Source organism: Eublepharis macularius, chromosome 12, assembly GCF_028583425.1.
Source record: "Eublepharis macularius isolate TG4126 chromosome 12, MPM_Emac_v1.0, whole genome shotgun sequence".
NCBI classification, from domain to species: domain Eukaryota; kingdom Metazoa; phylum Chordata; class Lepidosauria; order Squamata; family Eublepharidae; genus Eublepharis; species Eublepharis macularius.
This window is the reverse complement of record NC_072801.1, coordinates 20892663-20902055: the sequence shown is the minus strand read 5'-3', so window position 1 is coordinate 20902055 and position 9393 is coordinate 20892663.

Sequence of the window (9393 nt, the reverse complement as noted above, 5' to 3'; positions counted from 1 at the left end):
AGAAACCGATGCTGGCAATGACTTTCTGACATGTAGATTACGATATACACTCATGTGCCTATTTTCACATGATATGCTTTTATACACTAAAATGAAGCCTCCAGCTTAAGAATAATCACATGAGAATCCATTCTGGGGGAAGCAAGCAAAGGAACTGTACCAATTTGCTTCTCTGACCTTCTGGAGCTGAACTGATGGGATGCTAGAGGGGACGCTACCCATCTCTGAGGCTGAATTTTGTGTATCCGTTCTGTTGATGGTGGTGCTTTCCTCTAACAGAAATAGCCTTCTCTGATGCAAGAGGCTCTTCCACTGACAAAAGAGCCTTTGGCATGGTGATAACCAGGGCTTTTTTTCAGCAGGAACACGGTGGAACGGAGTTCTGGCACCTCTTGAAAATGGTCACACGGCCGGTGGCCCCGCCCCCTGATCTCCAGACAGAGGGGAGTTTGGAGATCAGGGGGCGGGGCTACTCCCCTCTGTCTAGAGATCAGGGGGTGGGGCCACTGGCCATGTGACCATTTTCACCGAGAGCGATTTAAAGTTTAAAAAACTCCCCCCTTGTTCCAGCTCACCCAAAGTGATGTCATTGTGCGGTCCTGAGTTCCACCACCTCTTTACCCAGGTCAAAAAGCCCTGGTGATGACTCCTTGAGCCAGAGAAAAGGATCCCATGAATTCCCCATGGATTTCTGGGATAAATCGCCTACTTCTGCATCATTGTCACTAACAGAGGGCGTGTTCAGGAAGAAGCTTTGCATTGCATGAAACATGAGTGTCACCGCTATATGGCGACTGGTGCTTTTCCTAAACAGTCAGGAGGGAAACTTTCTTGGTATGCATTGGATGGTTGGAGAGTTGTATGGCTGCTATAGATCTCTGTCCACCCATTTTAACCTATCCTCTCTTCAGACACTCCCACCTTGAACTGGGAACCTGTCTGGTCCCACCTTGCTTTAGTTGTGTCTGCAAATATTGCAGCAATTACATTTCAGGCTGTGGGGTGGTGTTTGGCAAGTTACCTGTTCACCTTTCAGTGAAGCATCCCTTTGTGGGAAAAGGGCACATTCTTGGCTAGCCCTTCCCAGATGCACAAATGAATGTAGTGCTCATTTGCAGGAATGCATGTGAAATGTGGATTTGGCCTCATGGTACTAAGGAAGAACTGTATGCGGACCAGAAGTTTTCTCCTAGCCTGTTGTCCATTCCCAAAACTCATTGCATTACTTTACGTACCTCCTTAATTTCAGTTTAACTAAAAGAACTTCTACAATTTAATAGGATGGTAGCCTTGATTATCTGCAATAGAACAGCACAGTTTGAGTCCAGTGCCACTTTAGAGACAAACAAGATTTCCAGGGTATGAGCTTTTGAGAGTCAGAGCTCTCTTCTTCATATATCAGATGGTATATGAAGAAGGGAGATTTAACTCTCAAACTTTACACCCTGAAAATCTTGTTGGCTTCCAAAGTGCTGCTGGACTCAAATCCTACTGTACAATGTGATATTATCTGTCTATTTGTCATGGTTTTTATCCAGATGTCCTTCTAAGGCAATCAGGATATTTTTGATGTTTTACACAGTTCCCTCACAACAACCCTGTAGAGTAGGTTAGATGGGAGACTGTGACTGATCATCCAGGAAGCTACTTAGCTAAGCACACATTTGAATCTCTTGCACCATACTACACCAGCTCTTGCCTAGAAACAGTATGCTGCTACTTATCCCTTCTTGAAAAACCCAGGTAGGAGCAGCACTCTCAGCAATCAGCTTTGCATGCTCCTGGGATCAAAAGAATAATGCCAGCATCAAAGGAAGCCTAAAATATGAATGGGGTTTGTATAGCTAAATAAATAAAAGCATCAGCTGGACATTCTATCTTCTGGACTACAGAATAGCAAATTTATTACCTGCTGTACAATCAAAGACTCTGAGACTCTGCAGCAATCTGAATTTTCTTTTGTTCATTTAAAAGCACACGCAAAGGAAGGTTAAGCTTATTCATAAACATCATCTATCCCTCCTCTATTATTTCCCACCGTACAATACCAAGATATGAAAAGGGAAAATGCAAGGCAGCAGGACATTTTATTTTTAAAACAGCCTAAAAAGAATTAAAGTACTTTCTAGATGAAAGGTTTCATCCCTAATTACCAAATTGCATTTGAAACCTTCACTTCACAGTCAGGCTAATTCATTTGAGTTCCACAAGAGTTTTTGTAATTACAAACCAGAGCAAGATTTGCACAGCATTTCATAACACAAGGTTCTTATTTCTCACAAGAAACAGAGCAGCAGAGACAGAATGTCTAGAAAGTCCTTTGCAATGAGTTAATTGATCACTTGACATAATGAAAATGTTGGAAGCCACATTTCTATAAGGCCCTGGAGAATATAGTGGCATCTGCTACATCTGCAGGCCCTGGTAGCAAAGACACCAAGAAGTCACTTTAGTGTATCAGTGGGACTCACAGCTAGGTACCACTTAAAGAGATGCAGCATTTTATTTTCTTGGTAGTTTGATAGCTTTTCCATAAGACTTTTCCTATAGCTTCCCCATGTGAGCTGCAGATCTCCAGAAAAGAAACCAAGCTAGAGGGCTTCTGGGGAGGGAAGCAAATATACAGCAGATGAGTTCCTGACCTAATTACCATTTTTAATTTCTAAACGTTCATGCAGAAATTAGTGAAGTTGCCTTGATAAGGTGGGGACTCTGAGGCTGTTATCTAACCCACAGAACACATACAGCTTCAGGTGGATAGCCATATTGATCTGCAATAGATCTGCAAGGTTCGAGTCCAATAGCACCTTAAAGTCCAACAAGATTTCCATAGTTAGCATATCGAAAAGAGTCCAGTAGCACCTTTAAGACTAACCGACTTTACTGTAGCATAAGCTTTCGAGAATCGCAGTTCTCTTCGTCAGATGAGATAGCATAAGCATTTGAGAGTCAAGCTTTCAAGAGTCTGACAAAGGAAGCTTGACTCTCGAAAGCTTGTACTAACTATGGAAATCATGTTGATCTTTAAAGTGCTACTGGACTTGAATCTCGCTGATTTAACAGCTATGCTTGCACAGTAAAGATGTTACAGATTGGACAGGAGGCACATAGAAGCGAATCCTTGCCTTCTGAAAAGAATCAGGACTGCTTCTAAGCATTTTCCCCTTCATAGAAGTGTATGAGCTACCCACATCCATTATTATACCAACGACACTGAAACCAGTGCTTGAATTATGGGGAATAGCACACAGGCCCTCTATGAAATCTATGAGCCCCATCAATTTGCACACCCCTTGAAACTTTCTAAGAGCAGAAACTAAGGTGGTCGACATAACGTTAGGAGAGTGGGGTAGGGGCAGGCCCCATAATCCCATTTGAGCTTTGATCAAAACAACTTGTACTTGTGTCTGTTTTAGAGTTGCCAAAAGGGATGCCAGACCCCTGGCGGGGGCAGGGGATCCCCCGCCCCTGCTTACCTGGCCAGCGAGGGGGTGTGCACCTTCTGTACGCACTTCCCTGCGGTGCTGCGCATTCCTGTGCGCAGCAGCCACCTGGGTTGGGCCCATTTTGGCCCCAATCTGAGCTCCTGCAGAGTGTGGGCGCACTCGCAGGGAGCCGCGTGACGACGTCACTTCCCGGAAGTGGCATCATTGTGCTTGTGGGAGCACACACCTCCCACCACAAGAGGTAAGTAAAAGGAGCCAGTCCCCCGCCGGGAGGTTAAGAGGGACTGGCAACCCTAGTTGCCAACTCTGGAATGGGAAATTCCTTGAGATGTGGGGGTGGAACCTGGGGAGGGAAAGGACCTCAGAGGGGTATAATGCTATAGAGTCCACCCTTTTTCCAGGGGAACTGATCTCTGTGGTCAGGTTTACTGTGATCTTCAGGCCCCACCTGGAGGTGGGCGACCCTAGTCTGTTCCTGAGCCAGACCCCATTACAAATTCTAATTCTAGGATTCTTTGCAGTTAGACTGGAACTGGCTGACAGAGCAGACACAATTTGAGAGTCTTCCAGTTTCACCATTTTTGTTGAAACAGTGACATGACCATAACTGCCATGAGGTCGGCGATATAACCGTCATGATTTTCATCACAGAAGTGTCTTGCAGAAGCACTCTCATCAGTGCAAAGTGTGAGGCCGCTGTCTCCTAACAAAGCATTTCCCTCTGTAAATAATAGAGACGTTTGCAAGTGAATTATCCAGCACTGTTCATGTACAAAAAATTTTAAGTGGAAAAAAGCCGTGCTTACAGTCAAGCTGGAAGAGTGGTCAGTAGATTCAGGAAGTGGCACAGAGGGTGAAGACAGCACACGCCCAGAAGCTTAAACTGTAGGAGAAAGGTGAACCTAAAAAGGACAAAGCATTGTGAATTAGCATCTCCATCAGCCACAGGTAACTCTTTGTGAATGCAGCCACCTAAAGGCTCAAAGAGGCAAATCCTGCCCCTCAGGTCTGTCCATAAAATGCAAAATGGAGCCTCATGGAAAGAGCAGGGGTTTAACCCTTCAACCTCCACATGACGTCTTTTAAAAACATACATTTTATCTCACTGCGTTTTGTTCAAACTTACCATCTTCACTCCTCAAGTGAGTAGAGCTTTAATTTTTTTTTAAAAAAAGCAGACAGCCCACCTGTACCGTGGGGAAAGTGGTGTGGGAACCGACTGAGAGCCAAGCTACAAGTGATGAATTCTACTTGCCTGGCAAGTGAACAGACGCATGTGTATTCCTCCCTGTTCACTTGCCATTCACTTGTGCTCCTCTTGATCAAGTGGAGCGCAAGTGAACAGGGAGGAATACACGCAAGTCTGTTCACTTACCAGGCAAGTGTAATTCATCACTTGTAGCTTGGCTCTGAATCAGCACTCTGTGTGCTGACTTCTATATCTGCCATTTCCATTGCGAATATAGGGGGAAGCTAGGCTCACCCAAGCTGGGTGACTCCAGGATGGGGCGTTCCTGTTATTGTTTTCGGGCAATGCTTCTGTATACACCCATATATCATTCCTAACATAGCTGGAGTAAGCTACAAGCAAGAGTGAACAGGTATAGAGAGGATCAAGGAACTATTACGGTGTATTGACAGAACATTTCAGCCACATCCATTATTTGTATAATATTGTGCCCATTCCACACACCCACAAAACCCTCCGCAAAATCAAATGCGTCACAAGGACTGAAACAGTTCTTGCCAGACTGGGGTCCAAAATATGTGGTAGCAGCTGTAGCAATTAACTGGTTTATATGCTTATTCTCTAACTAGGGCTATTGCCAGCTTTCAGTTGGTGACTGGAGATCTCCTGGAATTGCAATTGATCTCATGGTGACAGAGATTAATTCCCTTGGAGGAAATGGCTGCCTTGGAAGGTGGACTCTTTGGCATTATACCCCACTGAGGCCTCTCCCCTCCCCAAACTCCTCTCTCTGCCTTCCAAACCTCCAGAAATTTCCCTACCTGGAGCTGGCAACCCTACCTAACTTCCACCCCTGGAATTCCTATTGTAAAAATTACTATAAAGCCTAATATAAAGATGGTGCAGAAGGGAGGAGAAAGTAACACACTGCAGGTGAAGACCACATTTGTGCACATTCCCCTATGTAGGGAATGTCCCACAACTAGAAAACTAGTTAAACAGAGAGCAGGCTGGGCTACAGTCTTCTCCTTGATGCATCAGTGATTTTACCTACATGGTTCTTTTCATATGGAGGAATGTTCCCACACAGCATAGCCCACCTGCATTCTGAAGTGGTAGAGTCTGTTCTACCATCTCAGGGCTCTACTGTGCCTCCTGCTGTCTGCGCTAAGCAGGCCAAACGTAAACATGGGCAAGACTTTCGGCTGGCTTAGACTTTCCCGCCCTGGCCCCAGCCCAGTGGAACACTCTCCCGATGGAGATCCAGGCCCTGCGGGACCTTTTACAGTTCTGCAGGGCCTGCAAGACGGAGATGTTCCACCGGGTCTTTGACTAGGGGCCAGCGTTTTATCCCTCTGCTGACCGCCATGCCCTCCTTTTGCAGCTGTCCTGGATTTATATCGTGGTGGTGCCCATGGTTTATAGTGATTTTGCAGTAGCCTGATTTGCTTAGTGGCGCCTGCACTTGCTTCGTGTTATTTGGGTCAAGTGGCTATAATGTTTTTACTGTATCTTTTAATTGTATATCTTGTTGGAAGCCACCCTGAGCCCACTTGTGGGAAGGGGAGGGTATAAGCCGAAAGAAAGAAAGAAAGAAAGAAAGAAAGAAAGAAAGAAAGAAAGAAAGAAAGAAAGAAAGAAAGAAAGAAAGAAAGAAAGAAAGAAAGAAAGAAAAAGAAAGAAAGAAAGAAAGTTATTAGATGTATTTATTAGATTTCTCCAAAGAGCTCAAGGCAGCATACGTGGTCCCCTTGAGCTGTTTTATCATCTTAACAGCCCTGACAGATAGTGACTGCCCCCAAAATACTCACTGAAGCTTTGTGGCGGAGTGGGGATTGAATCCACGCCTCCCTTGTCCTAATGTATCTCCTACTCCACCCTGGTTCTACCACACCAACATTGGTCTAGTACACCTTACTTGTTCTCATTTGCTCCAGTGGAAATGTGAAAAGGCTGCCCTGCGAAAATATGTGCAGCACCCACCTCCCATTTGAAAGGTGGAGATGGCAAAGCAACCAGAGCATGTGATCAAAAGACTAGAAAATCGCTGGGTTTCATTGAGAAGATGCAGTGGGCGATAACATTAAGAGCACCAGAGGAGTTAGCCATGTTAGTCTGTAGTAGCAACATCCAGAAACCAGTGGGAGAACACTTCAATCTATCAGGACATTCCATCAAGGACTTAAAGGTCACTGTAGTTCAACAGAAACCTTTCAAAAACAAAATCAAAAAGAGTCCAGTAGCACCTTTAAGACTAACCAATTTTATTTTATTGTAGCATAAGCTTTCGAGAATCAAGTTCTCTTCATCAGATGCCTGATCCGTTCGGATCAGGCATCTGATGAAGAGAACTTGATTCTCGAAAGCTTATGCTACAATAAAATAAAATTGGTTAGTCTTAAAGGTGCTACTGGACTCTTTTTGATTTTGCTACTACAGACTAACACGGCTAACTCCTCTGGATCTATGACCATGGAAAGCACTGCTTTCAAAAACAGAATCCAACGGGAAGCTGCTGAATTGGAATTCATATGTAAATTTGACTCAGGCTTGGATTGAATAGGGACTATGAATGGTTCTCTCATTATCAGAAGTAACTGATTTCATTATCAGAAGCAAACTGATCACATTATCAGAAGCTACTGATTGCATCTACTCCCCCCTCCCCTCTCCACCTATATATCTGACCTGTTTTTTCTTACCCTCCACGCATCTGATGAAGAGAACTGTGATTCTTGAAAGCTTATGCTACATTAAAGTTGGTTAGTCTTAAAGGCAGGGCTTTTTTTCTGGGAAAAGAGGTGGTGGAACTCAGTGGGTTGCCCGTGGAGAAAATGGTCACATGGCTGGTGGCCCTGCCCCCTGATCTCCGGACAGAGGGGAGTTTAGATTGCTCTCCTCGCCGCTGAGCGACGCGGAGGTCAATCTAAACTCCCCTCTGTCTGGAGATCAGGGGGCGGGGCCACCAGCCATGTGACCATTTTCAAGAGGTTCCGGAACTCTGTTCCACTGCGTTGCAGCTGAAAAAAAGCCCTGCTTAAAGGTGCTACTGGACTCTTTTCTATTAAGAGCACCAGTTCAGCTGGGAAATGAGATCTTCCTTGGTGCTCTCTTGAATGAAGGATAATGAAGTTCAACCATCAGCTGACAGCTGTTTTTGCTCCAGAGAAACCCAAGGGAGAATGCCAAGAGAGCCACACCTGCATCCTCTTGAGATAATACCCTGTGCAGTGAATGGGCAGAAGAATACACAGAAATCTGACTTTGATTCAATTTGAACCAGCTTGGGTTGTGGTTCCCTTTAATAACACAACTCTCTGACAGCCAGGATGTTGCCAAAAGAGAGAGAGAGAAATGTCAAGATTAATTATTTGGGTCTCAAGGACCACACCATTAATCCTTGATCATTGTGCAGCCCCTTCTTCCCCATCGAAGGAAGCACAACATGTCAAGGGAGGGAGCTGCTTTATATTGGTTTTTGAGCACATGGTTAAAACAACAACAGTATGCTCAATGCAATGAAACAAAGGGCTAAACCAGAAGAAATGCAGGGAGAAGGCTGAGTTGATCTTCCCAGCATCTTTTAAATGTAAATTGTCACTTTGGTCTGCACCCTTCCCCTTTCATATGATTTTTCCAAACAGACTTACATTCAGCCCCCCAGGTTGCAATTAACCCTAGAAGAGGAAAGTAGCAGGCACTTTCTCTTTGCTTGTCTTTTTAATTCTCCTGCTGTGAATAAAACCCCAGAGGAAAGAGTCTGTTTCAAAGTGTGGTTGTGTGTTAAAACTCTTTCTCCCCTTTACTGTGGTCAGATTGTACACAGTACCCTCACAGCAACACCAATCTGGGGTTATTTATTACTTATTCAAAACATTTATTAGCTACCTCTCTGCCATTTGCACTCAAGGCAGCTTACAACAAACATACAAATACATTAAAAAGAAACTTTAAAGATCACAATATAAAATGACTAATCAAACGCAGTTCTCAATAATATCATCTTCAGTTACCTCCTAAAAACTGAAAGAGAGGGGGCCAGGTGCAACTCCCTGGGGGTGTTGTTCCATCATCATGGGGCTGCCACCAAAAAGTCCCTCTCTTGCATACCCATCAACTGACCTGCTTTGGTTGATGGGACTCCAAAAGCAAAAAAGACCCACGTAGACTTACTAAGTAACCTCTTATGCAAGTTGTAATAAATATCTAAGTACTATTTAATTGCAATTCATAAATCCTTTTTATAAATTTATAAATAATTTTTATTTAATTAATTAAAATTCATATAGCACTTTAGCACCAGCACTTTATGTATATTGATTGAATGTTGCAGGGTCTGTTGTAATATTGCACATGTATGAATTATTATTCTTACTGTGAGTTGGAGTGCCTTAAGGTTCTTTCAATGCAAGTCTGAATTACTCACTGTGTATTTAAAGAATTTATAAATTGTAATTAAATAGTACTTAGATATTTATTATGACTTACATAAAGGTTACTTTAGTAGCCTTAGTAAGAGGCTTACTTAGTAAGTCTACGCAGGTCTTTTTTTGCTTTTGAGGTTTTTTTGCTTTTGTTTGGATATTGGTTGATGGGACAGCCAGCAGAGTATCTGAGATACCCAGGGGTTTTTTTCTGGGAAAAGAGGTGGCGGAACTCTCAAGAGGGAAATGAGGAAGAAACACACGGGTTTCTTTGAAATATTATTATTTTCAAGTACTATTGCCGAGTATTTTCAAGAGGTGCCGGAACTCCGTT